The sequence below is a fragment of the Clinocottus analis genome, unplaced genomic scaffold (assembly GCF_023055335.1).
Source record: "Clinocottus analis isolate CAN_PGR_092001 unplaced genomic scaffold, fCliAna1.0.p SCAF_2, whole genome shotgun sequence".
NCBI classification, from domain to species: Eukaryota; Metazoa; Chordata; class Actinopteri; order Perciformes; family Cottidae; genus Clinocottus; species Clinocottus analis.
In genome coordinates, this window is record NW_027175931.1 from 4,943,608 (window position 1) to 4,968,006 (window position 24,399).

Below are 24,399 nucleotides of genomic sequence, written 5' to 3' on the forward strand. Positions count from 1 at the left end.
CCCCCCCCCCCCCCTCCACCACCCCACCCCCCTCTCCACCACCCTCCTCCTACCCTTTCTCTCCTTTCAATGCTGCAGCCCACCACCCTGCTCGGAGCATTAATGGTACATGCCATTAGAAAGCCCATCTCTGGAAGGGAGGAGGGGAGGGTGGTCTCAATCTCTGCTAAGAGGCTACTTTAGTCCCCCCCCCCCCAACATAAGCACATTCACAGATGTCGCCGCACGCGTAGAGCCGTGTCACCCGTCACGACGGAGCCAACCAGCCGCGGACGGAGAGAAACTGTGAGGGACAGAGGGATACAAAGAGGAGAGAGAGGGAGAGAGAGAGAGAGAGAGGGAGAGGGAGAGGGAGGCAGAGCAGGAGAAAGAAGAGGTGAAGAGCCACGGAGCAAAAACACACAGCTACATCGCTGCCACTCTGACGATTCCCCCTCATGCGACCGTTCCGGCTTGTGTGAGCGCAAGAAGAGGCGAGAGAGAGAGAGAGAGCGAGAGAGAGAGAGAGAGAGAGAGAGAGAGAGAGAGAGAGAGAGAGAGAGAAAGAGAGAGAGAGGGAGGGAGGGAGGGAGAGGGACAGGAGGAAGATAAATCCCGGGAGCTTGTGCCCCCTCTTTGCTTTATGTTCTTTTCCTTTTTCTTTTTTCCCATCTCCATCATCCAAGGCATGAAGGCGGGTGTCAGCTGGCACGGCAAAATAAAAGAAAGGGATGCTTTGACTGCTGCCTCTCTTTCGACAAGGGACAAGGAAGAGGAAGGGGGGGACAACACACAGCGGGGACAAAAAACGGGATTTCTAGAATGAATGGGAGTCCTTCTGCCGCATGCGCTCGGAATAGCAGCCACTCGCTGAAGTCTCTGAATGAGGTAAATAACGATCCCACTTTATCTTCCTTTTTTTCTTTTTCTCCCTGCGTGCCCGATTGGCCGGCAGGGTCAGATACACATCTGAGAGGCACTTGAAAGCATGCACATACGCTTGATAGAGATTTTACAATTTCCATGCTGATGAGGTTTGGAGCGGAGGCAGAGCGATTGCCATCTTTGTCCCTGGGTCGCTGTGTGCAGCGGCTTCGGTGGAAGTGAGAGGGGGGAAATCTATGCATGTTGCATGCCACAGAGAGGCAGTGTGAGCCGGAGGAGGGGAGGCGGGTGGGAGGGTGGGGGGGGAGACAGAAGAGTCAGTGTCGGCCCGATGAAAAGAATTGCTGATAATCCTCATGATGAGCTTTTGACCAGCAGAGCTGCCGCTGCTGCACAAGGTCCAATTAGAGTTTAGATTCAGTGAGTTTGACTGATTAATGCTAATTGAATTCATACAGTAAAATATGAATGTCACTCCCCGATGGTACGCATTGAAATTCATGTGGAAGAAATAAAACATTACGAAGAAAAAAAAAAAGAAAAGAAAAAGAGGATGAGGAGGAGGAGGAGGAGGAAGTTGAGGGGGGTTGGAGGGGGTCAGAACGAAATACAGTGCGTGTTTTCTAAAGCAAAGCCTGACAGAGCACTTCCCCATGGTGACCCTGGGGAGCCGCGCGCTGCCTTCCAGCCAGAAAATAACAACTTGTCCACAGGAGCGGACAAAAAAAGAAAAAGAAAAGGGGGGCATCGGCTTGAGAAAAGGAGAGCGCTGAGTCGAAGTTAAGTGGGCTGTACCGTCTCATTTCTGACACCTTCACCTGGGAAGCTTTTCCTGGCTGTTTGTGAGAAAGACACAGTTGTTCGAGCGGCCAGCACAGGTGCAGCAGCGGCTCCCTGAACCCCGGGAGAAGAAACAGTGCGTTGTGTCCCTCCTCCATGTTCCACTCCCGTCCACGAATGAGGGCATATGTTGGCAGTAATAATCCTGAAAAAGAGCAGGAAGTGTTGCTCCAGGTCTGGCAACGGGAGTCATGTGAAAGTGCACGTTGGCGATATTCATATTGCAGGGTTCAGCGCTTAATTATATGTATGTGTGTCGTTCTTCTCAGGAGTGTCAGTGGAAAATCTTGCAGAGCGGGCGGTCACAGCTCCCAAAGTCTGGGCTCCTGTCCTAAGTCCTTACTCATGTGTCAGGAAAACATCAACCTGACTCTCCCTGGAAGTTCTGACTGGTCCAGTCGCAGCACGCTGACACCCATCATGACATCAGGCACATTGGGGCGAATGTGCCCTCTCTCATATTTTCAAAATCGGCCCACTGTGTCTGAGAAAGAGAAAAAGACAGACGCACCGAGGCCGTGGCGGCCGCAGTCAGTCTTTGTGGAGTCGATATTATAATGTGATTTAACGGCTATGTAGGTATTTGTGCTGGATGTGTGTTTGTGACATTTTGTGGGGAAATGAACCCAAACCTCTGGTCACTGCAGGGCTGTGAATCTATTAATCCACGCTGGGGAATCCAATAAATCACACAGTGGGATAGATTCCTCCTCCTCCTCCTCCTCCTCCTCCTCCTCCTCCTCCTCCTCCCTTTTTTTTTGGTGTAACTTCTCCTCATCTGTTCCACGGCCCTCGTGCACCACGGCAGCAACACCTGGCGCCCGTTCCTCAGCCTGTTTCAGTGCGCTCACGTAGCCGCGCGCGTTCCCAGCTGCTCCTCATACACGGGCGTGAGCATGCTGCCGTCGCGCCGCACTCTCGGTGTCCGTGTATATATTTAGGTCTCTGCCGCGGTCTGCCAGTGTCAGCAAATAGCATCCAGATCTCATTTACGGGAGCGGACGGCTTGTCATTTCATTCCGTGTTCACGGTCGCCCCCCCCCCCACCCTTCACCCGCCTCGTGCCATAAAAAAAAGAGAAAAAAATAGCTCAAAGTGCTGAGCGGCCAGTAAATACACACACACGCACGTGACGCGGCTGCTGGTCTGCCACTGTCACCTCAAGATTTACAGTGTGAGGTAGAATATAGTTACATATTTGTATGTTATTCATGCTTTTTCCATGGCTTATAACCATTTAAATTCATAAATAGATTTTTTTTAGTGTTTAGTGTATCTTTACTGGTTTCTTGCTTCTTTATTTATTTTAGATTTAATCATTTTGTATCAATTCGGAGAAGAACAAAGAACCGTCAAACTGTCGTCTTTTGGAAAAAGGTGAAACTAAAATGTGAACTGGCGAGCTGAATGGGTATTACAGCAAGTGGAAGAACCCACACCTCTTTTAATGAAGCGTGTCACCCTGAGCGCTGCAATGTGAAGCACGACATACGAGAGCCTCTCTGAAACACAAAGACAGAGCTAGCTACTTGGCCACACATTGACATTGCCACACTTTACCGGATTAACAGCTTACCATCATGTGTTAATGAACAATTCATTCATGTTTTTATGCAAAGTGGCTCCAAATGTGTACCATTTTCCTCTTGTCGACTAAAAAGCACATGAATGACATCATCCTTTTTACCAGGCGAGCGTCTGCCTTCACATTGTCTCGTCGAAATGCCGGCATTGCGTGTCCAGATGTGGAGGACGCGTGTTCATCAGCGATAGCCGCGCGCACATTTCACGCGGCGCGGCGCGATAATGTGCACGACGGAGGGATTAGACTTCGCGCAAATGTTTTGAAAGCTAAGGTTTGGAAAACAGAGGCCGGCGTGTGGGCGCGTGTAAAGCATGTCTGCCTACACTCGGAGCTCACAGATGCAGGTTTCTGAACCCCGCTCTGCTGGGCAGAATTACATTTATGTTTGATGTGTGTGCCCTGGGTTTCTCTTTGAAGGTAGCGGCTTCGGTCACGGAGCTGTCCGGCCTCAGGCGGCGAAGGGGTGAACGGCTGAAATGAGAATAAAACATCACCTTTATGGCGTACAATAATAGATACTGTGTGGAGCAGCAGCCCGCAATACTCAGCGTACAGTGCAGTTTCCGCTTCGGTACACACAACTTGAGTTCACGCCATCAACACCCGCAGCCACGTATACAATCTACAGTTGGTGTTGGAAAAACGCACACCAGAAACAGGTGCAGTGATTACTCGGGTGGAGCTAATAAACCTTTATGATCGTGGATATGATCTGTTTCCCAGAGTGACGCCCCTGCAGCCTGATCTTCATGAGGCTGCATCAATAAATATGAATCGAGGAGATCGGTGTGATAAAAAATAGTTTGAATTTGTTAAACAGTTCCAACTGCAAACTACACAAAATACCTTCTTTTTTTTTAAATAGCATAAAAAATAGCAGCATTTTAAAGCACCATTCCTACGTCAGCAAGCGATGATAACTAATAAGAGTGATTGGCTGAGCAAAAGGATCATGATGCTTCATTCAAAGGGCTCGATCCAAGCTCATAAATAAGCACTAACACTAAAGCTGCTTGTCTCAGGTTACTGAAAAATACTTCACACTATTCAATTCAACAATAGTGAGCCTAATAACAGCATGTTGGAAATTATTCCCTTTCATTTTTTTAATTGAACAAGCAGCATGTTAGCAGGATACCGAAAGCAGCCAAAAGTGCATTTTATTAGCCGTTCACTTAGCGTGTCTTGTGTATCGTTATCGTGATATTCAACGATGTTACTGCACATTTCCTCATGTTGTGCTGCCCCAAAAAAAAAATACCAAAAGATATTTCCACCTATTAAATTGCCCTCCTGCGTCCTTAAGTTATTGGCTCCAGCATCGGGATGCAGATCACGCAGTCTAAAGTAGACGACTAACAAGGGGAAGTTAGAAAAATGCTTTCATCAATAGATTGTAATAAAAAAAAAAACTTTGTTTAAAAAAAACCCCAGCCAGAGCAAAAATAATTGGCCCTTGAAGTACTAAGTACATTTGTGAAGTTAACAGTTATCTTCCACAAACTGCCTGCGAATCCCTGTGCACGGCCTGCATGTCCACGACAAACTGTTGTGCTTTTGTTTTCCGATGCTAAGAATCCAAATTAGAGGCAAGCGAGATCCACATGAATAAGTAAAGGTGGCTCGTAACGACAGCGTTTGCTCGATAATAGATGTCCGTTAACATTTCCAAAAAGTCCAGATTGTCTAATAAGAAATATGCCATGGCATGTTGTCGCAGGGGCTTAAAGCGCATGAACCTTTTTAATGAACCGCTCAGAAGCAAAGTTAGAGCAAAAATGAAACCCTACATCAATCTGCTGGGCCTCGCAGCAGCGCTGTCGTATACCTCCGTGGATTACCCTCCACGGGGCACTTAAAATCTGTCCGGCTGCCCATTAAGACGGCCACTATCCCGGCTCATTAATGTCCTGCAGAGGAATTAGAATAAACTGTGCTCCGCAGACGGACGCTGGCAGAGGCCCTCTGCCTCCTCTCCAGCAGCTTTTCTCCTTCCAGGGACAGCAGTCGTTTGCAGCTCGGAGTGACCAGCAGCACACGATAATTAGATGTCCAATTCCTCCAAAGTGCTGCAGCCGTTTGAATTCATCCGGACTTGTTTCAGCGAATTTTTATTTATTTATTTTTTTTTCAGCAAAAGGTTGCCAAAGATAATTACTACGTAGGACATCGCCACTCACTTAATCGGGCTTGAAAACCGAGGATTACAGGAGGAGGACGGGACGCAACCCGAGGAAGTGTGGAGTCAATCAAGTGCATTGTGATTAAAGGCACGGGGTGCTTGAAGTGTGGTAAAAGATGGATTTTAATGTTTTTGTTTGACTATGTTTTTCACACGCTGTGCTGCATTTCATAACTGACTAAATGTTGAACTGAACATGGTTGTTTCTCTTTCACGTGTTTGAGTTTTGACGTGTCTGACCAGTAGCATCTTTTAATGGCTTGTGATACTTTGTCAAACTGTATGAGGAACTGCTGAAAGAGTTTACAGTTGGAGATTATAATCCATTCAATGGAAAACCAGATGAAATTTAAAAAAAACAGGGCGTCCTCTCAATAAGACATTATTATTTTTGCTCATGCCAAGAATAGAAACCCTTTGCTTTGATCCCTACTTCACTTATCAGTCAAACAAAAGCCAATGTGTTTTTTTTAGCGGTTAGCACAGCTAACAGAGCAGGTTTTCTTATTCCAGATCTCAGGGATTCATTTTGTTGCGGACGAAAACCTGCAACGCGTTGGTAAAGGACTTCTCACCCGTCTGCTGTGAGGGTCAAAGAAATGAACGGCATAATTTCTGTTTCACAGGGATTTGCCGCTTCGGCTTGTAATGCTGTTTATTGGTTCAATCAGTGATGCTCCACAATTCAAACAAGTTTCCCCCTTTTTCTGTTAATGAATTATTATTATTTTTTTTGGTTGGGGTGGGGAAATAATCTCATTATGTGCATTTGTGCTTACCCGTGGTCCCCGAGGGGAAGCGCTGCTGTGAGAGAAAGAAAGAAGGTATTAGGGACAGCTGGCAGTGTGGTATCAGTTGTGTTCACATTCATCAGGCCTGCTGGAGATTAGAAGACAGAGCAGGGATGCTGCTTGAGGCGTAGTGCAGGCACACAGCGCACTGCACACACGCATACACACAGAGTCCACACCAACACACAAACACTAAGCAAAGCCTCTGACCCAGACCTCCAGCTTTACTTCCCCCAACTGTCAAACCATATTCGGTCACACACAGGGACAAAGAATAAGAGAGGAAAACACTTCTGTTTGTTTTTTCTCTCTCTCACCATATCTTCAGATGTTTTCTCCGAGTGTTACCTCACATAAGAGATCGACAGGAAGGAGCCCCCGCTCCGTCCTGCGTACGCGTGAAGCCACAGTTTACTACATGTTGAGCTTAACAGTCGTGTTTTTGGTTGTTTTTTTCCCCGAAGGGGTTGAGATGATCCTGCAGTGACAGAGGTCTTCCCTCATTGTCACCCATGTGACCCCCGGCAGTGGCAATGACCACTGTGGGTGAGCTCTGTGTCAGTTAAACGGTGATAGCAGCAACACACTCTCAAATCCTGCAGCTCCTAACTACGTTTTGGAGGAGTCAGGGATTTAGTTGGCCATGTGACTACATGTCAATGTTTACAAAGGGACACGGACAGCGGTCTGCCGCATGAAAGTCATGTGTGTGTAGCCCTTTTTGGACTATATTGCTCCTTACGCTACGTCAGTTGCTCCAACTGTCTAATATTGACGCATTGACATTGGAGTCGGACCAAGCTGCAGTATTTGGCACAAGGAGTTGTTCAGGCTGGAATCACAAAAGGTGCCCAAAAGCGAACCAAACCTGTTCTTCCCAACCCCAGAGTTCATTATTGATGTATTAGAGTCGATGAAATCAAGACTATTCATCTAAAATGAAGGATTTTGGCAGTGAGTCCATTTGATGCTTCTTTTTTTTTTTGTTCTTTCTTCTCGTCTGTTTGATTAACATCCCGTTCCTTCCAGGGATGGCGGCTGTAATTACTCACAGATTAGGCGGCGGCGATGGCAGATGCACGATACGACAAAAAGTCCGGGTTTTGAGGCACAAACAAGCTCTCTCAATTACCCTCTTGAGAAAATCCTTGCGGCTTTGTCGTAAATCCCTCAGCTTTAACGAGACCTAAGTGTCCCTCCACCTCGTGTGTGGACACGCTGGGAGATCATCTCGGTAATCTTTAAAAGACAACATTGGCCACTGAGCACCGTTACCTGGTGTTGCTCTATGTACAGACGTATAGCGTCACTTATAATTAAACCACCGACTGAAAACTAGATAACGCTTCCTCAATCGCCCCCCAAAAACTTTTTTTTGTTGTTTTTTTGGCTTTGTCGAAAAAGGGTTGATGCTTTAAATTGGTTGTGCCTTTGCTTGTTAATATATATATATATATATATATATATATATATATATATATATATATATATATATATATATATATATATGTATTTGTACTCATTCTGATGTAGTGAACTTATGTGACTTATCAGCTGTTTCTGCTGTCTTTGTCTCCAGACAGCATGAAAGAACAATTAAACGGTACCAAATTAAAACAAATTCCTCTCCATTTTTCTCTTTTGGATGAGTAAGATAGCCAAACCGGGGTTTCACAACCTCTACGACTTACAGCCTGCGTAGCTTTTAGACAATAAAGGAAAAATTTGTCCAACAATTGAATGGAAACACAGCCAATGGCCGCTCTGCAATCGCTTCAAAAGGAAGAGATCATATCCTAAAGAGGTTGTGTTGTTACAGGAGGTATTATACACAAACAATAAACACAAAGTGAGTGGCATTTATATGTCAACATCTCTCTAGCACCCAATAAAACATATCCTGATTGACCAAATGGATTGTTAAACGCAGTAGTAGGAGTCACAGAGGGACACGGAGGATATTTGTTTCAAAAACCTTGGGAAACTTTTGTTTCCACCTTTTATAACAAAGAGTGTAAAAGTATCCATCTTTCCAACTGGATCTAGTTTTTTTCAACGCTTTAAAATCCAGAAAAAAATACCCACAATTCCACTTTTTCGAGTGTAGATCTCAAGAACTGTCTTTGATCAGCGGACATTTGATTGATTACGCAGTATAGCATCATTCTGAACATTTCTCTACTTTCTGCTCTGCAAAACGAGGCTTGCAGTGTGTTGAGAAACGCGTCAGACAACATCTTTCTCCAAGTCATCTTCGCTCAAACCCACCTCCACATACTGTGTTCAAGCTGTGTTGTGCTGCGCTTGCGTTGGTGGCTACTGATTATATATCTCCTAAAAGACCAATTACTTGTTCCGACATTTTCTATATGGAAGGTGTCAACTTTAGCTATTTCACGGTTACAGCGGCGCAGACTTCCCCTTGCTGTCTCGAGAGTTATGCAAATGTAGATGCAATCTACAAAGGACACCTTGCTCGTTAATAAGCAGCGTCCTGATGTGTATTGGGAATCCATTGTGAGTGCTAATGAGGCTACCAAGGTGTAAGAATTCATCAACGGATTCATTTCTGTTGATCTTCATAAGAGGAACTCTTCTGATGCTGCGAACAAACAGGACTTTCGTTCATTCAGACGTGGATTCGGCTGGATGGGAATGCTCGGGTGACTGCTGGTTATTTCAAAGGTCCACCGTATTGACGTCTAACCCAGTGATAACAGGTGAGGTAATACAGCGTGTCCTTGACTTGCGGTTGGTTTCACATTGGAGGACGATGGAGAAAGTGTTCCTGTCATTGTGTTACATACAGGCGGCAGCCTCCGGGTCTGGAAAGTGAAGCCAATGCGCGTATAGTTGCTGAAAGATGTCAGAATGTATGGAAGTCTAGGACTCACTTGATGTGTTATCCAAGAAAAACAGTGTAAACATGAGTTTTTGGTCTTCATCACTAGTTACAAGTCTTCTTCATGGCGACATGATTTTCATCGTAAATCATCGTATTTCGAGCAAAATAGACCGTAAAGTGGAGTGTGCTTTTGGGCCGGCGACCTTGTGGTTCTCAGGTCAATATGCTACAAGAGCCGCATACGACGTCTCTGCCTCAATCCTCTGCCGTCTAAATGTAATCTCTTCCGTTCACTGGAGGCAAAAAGCCAAGATGGCGACTGCCGTGATCAAAGATCGAGCAAAGACGACAAACTCAAGACGTCCAAACGGGAATCCACAAACTGCATCCACTTAATATATCGATCTGTGGTTATCTGGTTACGTATAAAAAAGCCTCTCAGTTCATCAAAATGTGTTTTAGCACAATCTCAGTGCAAATTCCAGGCTCAGGCACACATTGGTGCGTCTTTTCCATTAGCATCCTTTTTCCACTTTCCACCATATTTTTTAAGCTGTGATGAATTGATGGAGTGTTTTTTTTTTTTTTTTTAGATGTCAAGCAATTCATAGTAGATAACTGATCCAAACACAACGGCACACCTTCCACCCCCGCGGTTCAGTCGAGCAGTGTTGTACAAGCCGCCGCTCTGGACCTCTGCAAACAGCTGATGGGCGCAAAATACCAAAGAGAAATGCCAGGGTCGGTGCATTATGGCTTCCATTTTCTAAACGATTTTCTAGATCTGAGACCAATTTGATTTACTAATCTACCCCCATGAACACACTATTAAAACCATGACCGTTTCTTTTTTTATTTTTATTTTTGTATCCGTCGATGTTGAAACGTTGAATGTGCTGAACTCATTTTCTGCCACGGTGCAATCATCCTTGTTACACAGTATGAAATAGGATTGGCACAGAGGGGGCTGTCTGGTTGTGCCATTCGGAGTTACTGGAGGTAATGTAGGCAGCAGTTGTGACTGTATTGACTGAGTGAGATGGATAAACACTCATTTGCAGCAGGGAATTACTCAAGATTAAATATTGATGGTTGTTTTTTTCCTGTGTGGTATATTTACATTTCCAGACCAACAATACCAACACAGCAGAAAAGCTCAAGTTTCAGTAAATACAGACGGTGTCACTGCAGGGAGAGGAATGCATTTTAAATACCACTTGTCACTATTATTTTTAGCTTCATTATTGCCAAACGAGGCCAGAAATTAGTGAAGTTTACTATGTGGAAACTTGAAAACTTGGGAGTTGTGTGAGTGTTAGAGAAAAAGTCGCCGTATCTGCATCTCCGAGCTGCCAAACAGTGCGACGCGTCGTGCCGCGGGAAGCCAGAGAGACGCCGGGCCTTTGCTCGCCGGTTGTTCTGGTTCTTGTCATCGCTCGCATGGCATTTCATGTGCAGGAGGTGCCAATTACCGCTCACTCACCGCGTTGCATCTCTGAATAACGCTGGCACACGGGTAATGAAGGCAAAAGTTTCCCCTGCGTCCCTCATGAATGTTGAGAAGTTTGCGCGGAATGCACCATTAAAATGTGGGTTCAAGCCGGTATTCTCTCTTTTCTATTGACATGACACACTGCAGGGGAATCCTGTCAAATGTGGCTGTCAGAAATCAAACTAATCCCCCTCCCGCCCCCACAAAACAAAATCCCAAAAGTTTGAAAGAACAAGGTGACCTACCGAGCACATGTATCGGCTCTTTGCTTTGGACTTTAATTAAGCGCTATGAGCAGCAAGTCGGATGACCTGCATTAAGTTGTTGAGCTTCTTGGCTATAAGAATTAATTACCGTGAACAAGCTGAAAAACACAGATACAAAAAAGAAGAGCTTAAACTGTGCATGCTCATTATTCATAATCATTTCATAAGCGATGGCTCTGCGTTCCGAAGAAGATTGGCAGGTTATAATTGAGGTGGACTTTCAATTATATGGATTGGAGAGGTTTATTGGCGTGTGGGTTTTTTTTTTTTTTTTCACAACACGGGGAAACACCGACAGACGCCTCATTCCTCTAATGCTCACCGGCAGGTTTGACATGCGGTTCACACGTTCGGTCCAGAGGGCTGCAGAGCGACGGCCCTCAGGCAACATCCACCGAGCCTGTCCGTACCATCTGACTACAGATTTGATGGCTCCGAATCACATTATTTGGGGAATATGAGTGAGGGGGGGGGAATGATTCATAAGAGCAGAAGCGGAGCAATAACTTCATAGTCATAGCATGCACGCTGCAGTGTGTATAAACTGTGGTTTAGTTGCCCCTCATGAACACGGCCTTCATGTTCATATTAGGAAAAATAATTGAAACGCCCAATATGTGTAATTGGAGTATGGGATTCCCTCTTGAGGCTGGATGACCATTAAATGGCCATTTAACACAATGGCATAATTGCCGGCTATTGTCAATGAGTGTGGTGATTTATGAATGGCTCTGTCGAGCTCAGCGTTTAACAGATCAACAGAACTTTGCACAGAGGGGCCGCTCATACGCTCTCCTCTCCAAACTCCAGTGCAGTTTGAGAGCGTTTCAATGAGAATGAATCAATATTGGAGTCGTTTTGTTCCCACGGGGGACTCGAGTGTTTGTCTTGTTTGTGTCCGCTTCATCTTTAATAAGTACAGAGGGAACGGAGGAAAAAGTAAGACATTCGGTGCAAATTGCCGCCGTAAAAAAAAAAAAAGAGGAAATGCCGCTGAGTATAAAGCGCCGGTTCCACTGAACGACAGCGTAATAATTGTTTGTGCAGCCCGGAGACACGTGTTATGTGACGGGCATGGTTTGTTAAAAATCCTGCGGCCCACTGAAATAGGCAGAGGCAGCGCTTGCTGCTCGGCCCGAGAACACCTTCTTTTGCCTTCTGTTTAAATGCAGTGATCAAGTTTGATACATCATGAAATGTGGGGAAACGGGTGCTGAAGAAAAAGTCACATCATTGTAGTCGTGCAAGCACAGACACAGTGAGAAGCTATTAAAGTCAGAGCATGAGATACCTTGAGACAGAGAATTTTTTTTATGGGACCGTAATCGTTCCAGAAAATATCACACTCATATATCAGTACATGGGCATACAATGTATTTTTTTTATTATATTAGTAGTATTAGTTTTATATTATTTGCAATGATTACAGTGAGGATTGAGAACTACACATTATGTAACTTAAGCACGTTAGTTTGAGTGTTAGCAGCACGTCACACTACCTACTAAATGTCCCATGATCATCAATAATTATTGTATACTGCAGGTGCACAAGAGAGCAGCCATGATTGCTCCTGTCTGTACCTTTAAATCACACACACTCAGTGTCAGTTTTTCCAATCCCGTAGATCTAAATTTGAATACAGCGGTTCACCGTTAGCTCCTATAGTACACGTGACGTGTGTGTGTGTGTGTTTGTGTGTGCGTGGGCGCACACGTTTCAAGCATGTCTTTTGTCCTTTGCCCGCTAGGATACCACATCCCGTCAGGATCATTTGAATGAGTGCCAGGAGGCTGCGCTCAGTTACAAGCAGCTCAGTGTAGCGTCATCGCTAAAAGATAACTGGAGACCGAACAATGTTCACGGAGGACGGGAGTCGAGTTATAATTCGCCGTGGGTTGGAGGCCCGAAACGAATGCCCTTGTGTGATTGATTACACGCTACAAGCTAATGAGATAAACAGAGCTTGAATCGATTCAGCCGGGGAGGAATCACGCCAGAGGGGCATATGCAGCCATGTGCAGTGGCGGTATTGACACGCTCGCGTTCAGAGAGCCGGGCGAAAGAGAACCAAGCTGCGCTTTTGGCCGAGAACAGAGGTCCTCTTCCGCCGCATGGAGCCGCTTCGCCCGCGACTGCAATCAGGGTCAACGCTGCTCAAATCAAATGCCAGCAATGGGATCTGACAAGTCGGCTACTTACCGCTAAGCAATCACAGCGAAGGAAACCTTTGTGTAGTCACGGGCCGTGTAGCAGGGGTTTCCTGCATTAACAGATGGGCGTCCAGGACGGCACCTTTTAACTGTAGGTAATGTTAAAGCAAATTACAGTACGAGCATGGGTGACCGTCCGCCCAATCGAGGGACTAACTGCTGAAGCTGCCGCGGGCCTCGGCTTATCGGTTAATGACGGACACGCCGGTGTTACGAGTGCGTTGGTTCACCAATTAAAATATTCATGCTTCATAGAATATGGCTCCTCGAGGAAAGGCAGGTCAGGAGACCGAGAAAAGCCAGGGGCTTTAGAGGAGTGAATACCGGCTCTTCTCCTCATCCCTTAACTGTGAAAAATCACGGTTTTACAATACATAACACACACTTTTGCGCTTCAAATGCACAGGAATGTTGTGCTCAATATTAGGCTCCTGTCGCTCAGGAGTCTCGAACCAATAATAATATACCTTAAACCTTCAGATAATAATATACTTTAAACCTTCAGAAAAAGACTTGAAAAACACAACAAAAACACAAAAGAGTTTTATTTGAATCAGAACATATTGCAGCTATTTTTTTTACCAACACAGACAGCATATAACACCATTATATAGCACGGTAATTGTTGGTGTTTTGATGCTGTCTGATAGGCATCGCCGCAGGGCAATACGACCTGTCTCCTGAAAGGACACTCAGAAGGTGTGTTTAATGGATTGCTTGATGATTGTGTCATCCAAGCCTCGTCTGCACACGGTAAGACACCGAGGGGTGAGTCATCGGGGAGAGCGGGACCTCGAAGCATCGCCTGTTTGTTTTTCACACAGAGGACAAAGGGACGAGAGTGTCTGTGTTGTTTACGTGCTGCTAAGGACTTAAAGGGGAACAAACAAACCAAAAAAAATGTCATCAGTGTCCAATTGCATGAATGTTCATATGCTGTAGTGTGTGATCACACGCCTTTGGCCAGGAAGGCAACGAGGGAGCGGCTGGGTTGTCACAGACGGGCGTTTGAAAGAAAGAAGCTGGTCTCACGGTCGTGTGATTCCAGATTTGTCCGATGACGGGGGAGGTTTCCTTCTGCTGCAAAGGATTTAGAGTGTGTGTATGTGCATGAGTCTGTGGATAGTCTTAATGTGTGTTATATGCTGTTCACACACTTGCACAATTACCTTGAGAAGCTCCTGTTTCAAATTATTATGAGGACATTTGAACTTGTTATGAAACGGTCTGAATGTATTACTGATGCCTCTCTATGATCTGCTCCAGTAATCTGTCCATCAACGAGAGGATTTCTATTCTTGTCGTCGGTGCTAGCGGGTCCATCCATGCCAAATTAGATAAAACCACGCAGGTTCACCAGAAAATTCCTTTCGACTCAGACTCCAGCGGGGTGCCTGGCAGCGACCAGTCCTTCGCTAATTGCTGAGCTGAAGGCAGAGAAGCAGGACTGCGAGAGGCAGACTATCGACCTACTGCAGTAAAATTAGAGGTTTTCTAAAAGGGAACCTGCTGCTTGGAAGCACTACTGTTTCTGACCACGGGCACCGCCAAAGTCAACGCTAAATTCCTCATAGTAGCTTTAATATGTATGTTGCGATTAAAGCTGTGAAGCGTTGCTTTGCTGAATAGTGAAAACATTTCTATTGTTACATTAAAAGAGTGCACACATGAAGGGAAAGGGTACAATCAGTTCCCTTCTTCCATGTTAATTGCTCATAAAAAGAGAGTGAGGGAGTTTATGATAGACACAGATTTTTAGCTCCTCATCATTTTAATTCAAATGAAGGATTTTATTAGAAATTATGTTTTTTCTAAGTAAGGAACATTCTAAATCTACAGTATGAATGATAAATGGATTATTTGTTTTACATGCACATGTAATAAACATTGCAAGAATACTATCTTTGACCTTTTTAATAAAAGAAACAATAAGCATGTTCTCGGCGGTGAGTTAAAAAACTCTTAGCAATGCACTGGTCTAACAGCCTTTGCTGAAAATCATTATCAAATAAAATAAAAGCTGCCGGATCTACGGATCATTGCCTGTACACGGAGTTCACCGCACTATGTCGGTGATAACCACCTATGATTGACAGCTGTACTGTCCAAATGTGGTTTCTAATGCAGGGGTGGGAAAACAAGTCTTTTACACCACGTACAATGTGGGGGGGGGTGGGGGGCGATGAAGATCAATATGGCTCCGGCAAAAGCACGTTGCAAATGAAAAGCATGCGTGCCACAATAATGGATATGGATTTCTTGGCTGTGTTGCTGGTGTTTTTATTCCCATGCAGTGCTGAAATCTGTATATATAGTGCTGCAAAAATTGATTGATGAGTGCAAGGGACAGGGAGTGTATTTCTACATATAGTGATTTCCGTTACAAGGTGTTCAATCACTGTGTAAAAGGGCAGAGGAGTAGCCACTTTGTATGGCATGGGTCTACTTTTCTTTCAGTGGAAGCTACTACTACACACACAGGGATGTAGATGTGTTTAAAAGACCACTGACAGAGCTGCCTGCTGCTCCTCTTATGTAATTAGTAGCTGTCAGAGGCTTAGGTAGAGACGGCGTATAGATGAACTTTAGACTTGTTTATCCGGTGGCTGAGGCGTAGTGAGAAAGGCAAACACTTTGGGGAAACATGCATCGAGGAATAAAGAGCGAAAGAGCAACATTACAATATTTACCGTGCTGAGAGAAGCGGGATAGCAGCCTTGAGACGTCGCACATTGTTTGTAATCAGTAAGACACCCGCTCTGCATCAGGCTTCCTGGTGTGCTTTTTTATGTGTCTGAGCCTTTCACAGAGAGTGTGTGTGTGTGTGTGTGTGTGAGGGTCACACTGTTTTATCCCTGATATATTTGTTTTTATGAATAGGTTGTGTAATGTTTGTGGCTGTCTGCTGTTACCAAGGTGATAGCCTGTGGTTGTCATACCGCCACGCTGAATCCGGTCGGATAAAGAAAGGCGCAACTATAACGAATTACATTTTCTTCTCTTATATATATTTTTTTACATAATTAAACTATGCGTTTTGTCATTGATTTATTGCCCTGCCAAAGGCTCAAGTATGCATTCATTTCCAGCTTGTAATATTCTTTCTCCAAGTCATCCTCGCATGTATTACTGTGTGTCCTTCCATCATTATTAGCTCATAATGACACCGACGCATATTAAACAGCAAAGGATACATACTTGGGGTTGTCCTCCCCTAACAAAAAAAAAAGAGATGTCTGTTTACTACGACCCACATTTACATGTATCAATTATAACGGGAGCAAAAGCGGTAGTCGGGTAGCGTAGCATAAAGAGTAATAAGTGAATAAATGACTCAAACAAACACAGGACTTTGACGCAGGACACTGCTCTTCTTGTCTTGTGTGTTATTTGAAAGTACGAACCAAACTGTGTTCATTCCACGTGCTTAAAACTATGACGTTTAGGGCGCTTTAAGCTCCTAGGGCACTAATTCAGGACACGCTGGGTCATATCAGCAGGTAGGAACAAATGACCCAAGTTCTTGTATGACTCACTGGAGCAATCCGATTGATCTGAGTATATTTATTGAGTGTTATTTATGGGACCTGGCTGGGTATAAAGTGTCACCTGTTCTTATTTATGTGGCTTAAATATGGATGTTGGTTTTCTGCACACCTTTCTAAAGCGTCATGTCTTCACACGCACAGCAATGAAGTTTGAATTTTAGTCAAACTGAAATTAGCATCGGTAATCAGTAACATCTGACTTGTGTACACGTTTTATTTGAGTTCATGGATAATTTGATTGGTGCAATATCTGCGTGAGAGGCACTAATTGTCTTCATAATATCCTTTCAGCTGCAATGGCATCACAGTAAACCAGCTGGGAGAGGCCGATGTCGTCATCAAAAGCATTACATCCAGTTAAGGAATCAGGGCAAACATTAACACGCTAATGGCTTCTACTGACTCGTGGTCCTTTATGTAAAGTACACTTTCACAATCTATCACATTATCCATTTCCATTTGGACACACTTTGTGTTTTGTAATGTATGTTAAAGTAAGAAAATACTCTATACACAAACACATACAAGTTAATGCCATTTTATCCGTGCTTTATTTTAATGCTGTGTTTGTTCAGCAGACAACGTAACAACTGCAGGCCATCAACAACACCCAAACAGCTGAAGTAAGCGAAAACTAACTTTGTGATACGAGCAGTGATATGATAAAAACAGGGACTGAGTTTTTACCTCATCGAATGATTTCACCGTCAAAAATGTATAAAATCTCTCTGAGCTTGTGCTGAAACAAGCAAAGGGAAGACATCATCCGTATGAGACGCTGCTCGGCCTGATTTGGGGTACAGTGTATGAGTCATGAGGTTGCAGCTGCTTAAATTAAGCAACGTTAACGTTTCGGTGGAGTCTTGTGCTGAAGCCTGTGTAATAAAAGACTAGTGGGGCTCCGCCCAGCGATAGTTGTGCATTACGTCAAACAAAGGGCTGAATCGAAGAAGGTTTGAGCTATTTAAATGAAGAGGAAAGGCCTTTAAAGTGTGACAGGTGCGCTTCACACAAATCTGATAGCTGCTCTGTGCCCAAAGTAGTTTTGCATAAACTGGCATTATGTCAAATGCTCAAGACTATGTTGTGGTTTTCCCACGCAAGAGAATAAGACGTTCAAACTCAAATACAGTATTGATCATTAAGTCAGTACAACCCATTTTAGAGACAACCTGTCATCACTGGAGACGTGCTACTGCAGCTTAGGTAACCGCCCGATCGATACGATCCCATTCACGCCGTTCCTTATTGGCAACGGGCAGAGATAAATTGGTCTCATTGAAGTCTCACTGGCATCCAACCGACACAAAGTCTTCCAGCAGGATTGTCGCTTAGGTCACAAAGGAAAGGTTAAGAGCATCTCCGAAATGTCACATTTAAATCATAAAATATCATGCGTACGCGTCGGTGTGCGTTCAAGAGAGTGCATATAAGTGTCGGCGCCTTTGTATCCAATCAAAAGGGCTCCATGAATACCCATTTTATGTCCAACAAGAGCCACAATAGAGAATGAAATTAGAAATTCAAATCACTGACAAGTAGTCTAAATGTGTCCCATCCTGAGCCTTTAGCTTTTAGTGTGATCAAGTTTGTGTCCTCTCTTTATTTCCCCAAAGGCGCAATCGTGAGTCACTAACACATACAAGCGATCGGAAAATACCTAAAAATAAAACCATAGTAGGCTGTGAAATGTGCGTCTGCCTCATAATCAAGACAGTAAAAGTTAATAAACCCTGAAAAGTGGCATTTATTCTGCCAGCAGTAACTGCATCTGAACATATTGTGCGAGCGTGGAAGGAGAGGATACCCCTTTATCAAAAAAATCCCCGATGGTTCGGAGGGAGAAGAAAACACAAAGACTGAACATTTTCCTCTGGCTCAGATTAGCACGCGGCGCACGCTGCCCGCCGAGATACCGACACCCAGTTTTCTCACAGCTGAATTACGACAGGAAATGTTAGCTGAATCCCATTTGCCCAAGGTAGCATCTCAAGGTTAAGAAATGCCGCGCGTGATGTCTGTATTGCGTGAAAGGAGACCTGTTCCTTAAGGGCACGAGCCTACATCTCCATATGGCCTCCCAAAGAAACCAGCAGCTTGAACCCGTCTGTATGGGTGGGCCTCCATTCTGCCTGAAGACGCCGAGGTCGATCCGGTGTCTGCTGCACACAGCCCCGTTCGCACCGCTACTTGATGGAGGTCGTTGTGAACACGCAGGTGTTTTCTCACACGGTATCACCTTGACACATGGCACCCTCTGATACCGCTGGGCCGTAATGTAATTGCAACATAGCCTGGCGTTAGGGAGACGGAGCTGAAAGCAGAGGATGGGCTGTCAGGATGAACGGACAAGAGGGCAATACGCCCCCGACTCTATTACTGTTAATTGAAGTGGAGAGAGGAAGAGGGATGGGGATGACAGAGAGGGAAGAGAGGTAGATGGATAGAGATAGAGATAGAGGCGGCGAGGTACAACCTGCTGTAATAGCAACCTTATCTCCAGATGAACCTTTGCAGGTATGTGAGAGGTTAATTCAATGTCGTGCCAGGGAGACGGTTCGTTCTACTTGTGCCGTTACGGAGATAGAGGAGAGATGGAATCTCTCTCCATCTGGAAAAAAAAAGGTTTGTTTCAGGATTCACAGCTAATTGTAGTTGCATGCAATTCCAAAGGAAGCTTTCTGCATTTCAAGTGCCATCAAAGGTAATCCTCAATTACGGAATTGCAAACTATTAATATAATTTCTTGGAGGGGATTGCCAAACAGTCCATAGATTATGATGCATTAATCCAAATGACATTTACAGTACCAGCAGTCTTTTTTCAAAGGTGTGGGACAAATGCAAGGAGGAGGAAGAGAAGATGGAGAAGAGAGCCTCATTTGTTCTCCACTTGTTCCTGAGAGATTACACTCATGATGTGTTTAGGATTTCTGCCACAAACACATCCAGAGCTCCGTTTTCTTTCTTTTTTAATACAAATGTCTCTGCCATCTACAGTGTGTAGTGTTGACTTATCTGTGACTATGAGGTTGAATCAGATTAACCAGTGTGTCGAGATGTTTGCACAGGCTTTAAATACCCAAGCCTGAGCCGTCACTAAGTTTTCCATCCAAGGACACACGCCTGACAGATGCTGTACATTTCTTTTTCTTTTTTTTACGAGAAACAAGCTTGTCTTGCCTTTGTCGTCATGAGCAACGTGCACTCTGGGAAAATCAATTGCACTCAACACCTTTTGTACGTTCAGAGCAAATATATGAAATACCACAGAATTTTTACAAGTAACACTCAAAACTAAAAAAGCTAAATATTTGAGACAATTTAAACTGGACAACATTGTTGTTCCTGTGTACAGGTCATAATTTACATCTTACATGACATTAATCCTAATTTATTGGCTTCCACTGCACTCCAACAAACAACTGTCTCTTGTTTTTTTTCAGTTTATTTCCCTCCAGACACGGAAATTTAAATTCAAACAGCTAAGCACTGATCAATGCATCACTTGTGGAAGTGCAAAAAAAAAGAAGAGGCTTTTGAAGAGCGCGTTGTAGAGTTAAAAATACTTTTTTATATGTACAAGCCCTACTCTCGGCAGAACCCACCCAAACCGGTCTTACCATGTGTGTAACCAATCTGGGGCTAGATGCCCAGTTGTTTGTCTTGAATGCAGCACATCCACAGTAGTTGATGGATGACAGTATAAGGACCGAATCCCTCGCTCTATTCATCAAAACCAGACAACCCTCCTCGGGACTGGTGGCACAGGTGACAAATGAGAACTGAAGCCCCTGCTGGGGGGTGAAAAGGGTAAGAGCTTTGGAGGAAGTCCCGGCTTTAGACAAAAAAAAGGACACAGACCACTTATATTTGATCCGTATTTGCTCCCTTGGCTGCTTATTATGCCCAAAGTTCATGAAATACTTCTGAACTTTTTCGTCTCGAGCAATGACTTGCATGAGGAATGGCTCCATGCACTCCAAGCGGGGTTCAATAAGGCCCCAAATTGGTACTTAGAAGTGTGCAGTGAGAATGAGACAGATGCGGCTGAAGGAGGCTGTGGATTCTTGTGTCGACGTAAATCACATTTTGCATTTGGAACCGCGAGGAGGCAGGCAGCAGGGAGAAGTGATTTTATTTGAAGCCCCATATCAACTGGCGGCTTCAATGCATATTGTTAGAAGTCTGTGGAAATGGGAGGAGAGGGCCCTGTCGGTGGGGAGAAAAGACGCATTAACTTGAACGTCTCCCTGGAAATCCCTGAAAAGTCCTCTGAAAAATGACATGTATTTCTAAACATCCTAATTCACCCATTATGCGTGTGTATACTGTATATATTTGATATCGTCAGATGACAGCTTACTGTATTGAATTAGCTGCTAAACCCAGTGAAACTGTTTATTCTTAACGTTCATATTGCGGCTTCACAGATTAATACGGTTTGGAGAAGGGGGAAAAAAAGGCAATCATTCAGGGGGACTATATGCCTTCCTGCTGTGTATATTGTGAAACAGTATAGCGGGGCAGTCAAGGCTCGACACAAGAAGACTGAATGGTACGATGTGCAATTCGTCTGTCCTTCATGAGGGGACAAGGGAGCGAGACAGACTGCTTGTTGCTGTCAGACAAAGTCGCTTGTGTTTCACCCAAAGCTACGTTGCGTGAATCATGTTGGTCTGTCAGTGTTCGGTATGATGCTGGGAGAGCCGAACAAAGCGGCGACAGGGCAACACTTTATTATCAGTTGGGCTTATGGATATCATTCAAGGGCACCTTGGCTGTGATTGATGAGGCAGCGGAGTGTTTATTTGTCTTTCTCGTCGTCAACATGTAAAGTAGTCTGCAGACAGTAAAGATTGTCATCAGTCACGTTTCAGACACATTTTATATTCCTCATGCCTCCTACATTAAAATATTAAAGCCGACGGTTTCCTTTGCTGAGGCATTTTAGAGAATACTCAATGTGCAGTTCTGAGGCTTGACAATCCGTCCTATAACAACACCTCGTGATAGCATCTCTGTGATGCTCTTTGACAGCTAATTGCTCTGCTGACTTTTATTTTGCAACTCCATAATTTACTGGGTGGCTTTCGTTGACCTTGGCTATCGTAGGTACCGTAAAGCGGCGTCTGACAGTGTGTCACATTATTGCTCTTGTAGGGGGTAGGCCACTTCAAAGCAAGCTAGCATGTACGCAAACACCACACATCGCTAGCTTAGAAGTTAGGTTCTAGCTAACATTATGGCTAACTTCACGTTTGTTATTTTACGTGGATACCTTTGGAATTTAAGTCCATTATTCACTCTGTTTTAGCTCTGTTATGTTCCCCGGCAACTCCTGAGAAAGATGTCTTGTTCACATGTGACATTGCTCAGCAGCTAGTTGCTAGCTTTGTCTGTCGGAGGCAGATAGTCACAGAAACATCGCTAGCGCCTTGTCACATTGTCAGACAGGCTGGGCAATTAATGTACAATGGGTTTGTCTGAATATTTTTTTTTTGGGGAAAAGGCTTCAAACAGATGTTATGAGAACTCAGCCACACAATGTCTTTAAAACCTAAATAATGAGATAAAAGAGAGGCTAAGAAGCTCCATGGAGATGCTGGCTTAAAATGCTTGGTTCGTTTTTTTGCACATTCATATAACAGCCATGTTTTTTTTCTTCTCTTCTTTGTTTAATGTCACTATTAAAACCATTAATTAATGCAGTTTTAAATTTAAATTTGAGGCGTAAATCGTGTCAGTTTTTCCATTGACACGACAAGCGCGATGAACTCTGCACACACAAGGACACGCACAAGCGTGCACGCTTTGTGTTGGCTTAATTATGAACTGACTTTGACTCTGACTTTCATTTTGCAGCTTAAACCATCCATGTCCCAAATGCCAAAGAATCTGTAAAACTCTCAAACTCCCCAGGATAATTGTTATCACTATGTGGCCCTGTGAGTGTGTTTTTTTACCCTCTGTCTTTGTTTTATGAGGACTGATTTGCAAATCTTGTTTTGTTTGATGTTTTCGTATGTTATTGATTTTTGCTGAGTGCTCAGGGTGGTAAATTATCACAGTGGATATATTGCCTACGATGCAAGTCAAGCTTTGTTTGCCGAGGAGGGGCTGTTTAATTGCACTTTGCGCTTAGCGCTCAAAGCAGTGAAGCCTCACATGGAAATCTATTGGATTTGAGAAAGTCGTCTAGTTTAATTGAATTCATTGCTTTGTTTGTAAGGATTATTGAAAAACTTTTATACTATTAACAATGCATGCATTTGATTTACCTGATGCATCTTGTTTCACCACAATGACGTCATATTCAGTTTCTCAGTAAACCAACACCATGAGTCATATAGCTCTGTAAATATTAACATATAAAAAGCTACTGCACAAACAATGCAGTTTTGTTATTTGTGACTGTCCACTAAACCAGCAAAACACACACGGTCTGTGGAGCGTGCCTGTATGTGTGTGTGCTGCAGCTTAGATACAGAGGGATTGTTAATGTGCCTAAAGCTCCATCTGTTTCGCTTATATGTTCCAGCATAAACCCTCATTTTCACTCTTGTTGTGTCGCATCTTTGCAAAAAACTTTGTCTGCTTTCTCTTCGCCTCTAATTTTCACTTACGTTCCACTTCCAAGACAGTGTGCAGTGACGGGTTTGAAACCCAAACTATAATAACGACACTCTCCTGCAGCCACAGCCTGTCAGTTGTTTTCAAAATGAATGTTCAAGGCAAAGTATTTTAAAGTTACAAAAACTTTTTGAACAGTCTGTGAATTTGATAGAACAATGCTTGTGCTGCAAGAAATTTAAAAGTACACATGATTCCCCGGTTTAAGAGTGTATATATGTGTGTGTGTGTGTGTGTGTGTGTGTGTGTGTGTGTGTGTGTGTGTGTGTGTGTGTAATAAGCGAGGCAGCACTCAGCGAGTTCACTCCTACCTGCTGATAAATGTTTCAGCTGTGTGCTGCAGGCACAATAATGTCGGAAATGCACCAGAGTTGCCCCTTTGAGATCAGATAAAAGTGTAAGCTTTAGACCTCCGAGCCCTCCAATTCAATGTCAGTCACTCACACTGAGGCCAGTTTTTCTGTGGTAACACTGTGGAGAATTCCAGGTCTCATACCCGTCGCTGCAGTACATCCTATCAGTCTCTTCATAAAGCCGCTATTTTTCTCTTTAGCCTTGAGCAAGTGTTACGCATGGTTGAGTGTCCACAGGGAGCCTCAGTGAACATGCAGTCTCAGTGTGGCAGGTCAGTTCCAAAATAGAGGTCACTCCTACAGCAGTTAACCACTGAAGGCTACCTGTACATGCCCACGCTAACGCAGGAGACTCAGACATGCATACTGCGTGGACACACATCCGTGTGCTATCTGCCACACGGCTAATGGGAAATTGCCATTCAGATGACAGTAACTGCACAAGTAGATAGGTAATTAGATTCAGCAAGATAATCAAAATTGGAATCTCTCCTTCCATTAATCTATTCAGAGAAATATGCAGATCAGAGGATTTATCTTTATTAACATCAGCAGTTTGCAGATAGATTCCATACGTCTGAAACACATTCAACGAGCTCACTTTTTCTTGTCTTTTCTTTTTTTTTTTGTCCCAGTCAGCAATTAGACCGAACTTCTACCTTCGGTGTTTGCAATGTGATCTGCTATGTCGGCATATCCTTCCCTTCATTAGAGCGGCTGTCTCCCTAAATACTTGCAATTAGAATGAGGATCTTTTTAATGGCAGGAAAACTCATCCTGCAAGTGAGCA

At 44.1% G+C, this 24,399-nt stretch overlaps 1 protein-coding gene across 4 annotated transcripts in view; it reads left to right on the forward strand.

Moving 5' to 3' along the window:
• The first annotated feature begins 240 nt into the window (after positions 1-240).
• The window catches only part of b3gat1a (beta-1,3-glucuronyltransferase 1 (glucuronosyltransferase P) a), a 70,618-nt gene continuing 46,459 nt past the window's right edge, over positions 241-24,399 (forward strand). For all 4 annotated transcript variants that reach the window (XM_068584778.1, XM_068584780.1, XM_068584781.1 and 1 more), the window contains exon 1: positions 241-867. The gene's annotated coding sequence lies outside the window, so the exon portion shown is untranslated. The remainder of the gene's footprint in view (positions 868-24,399) is intronic.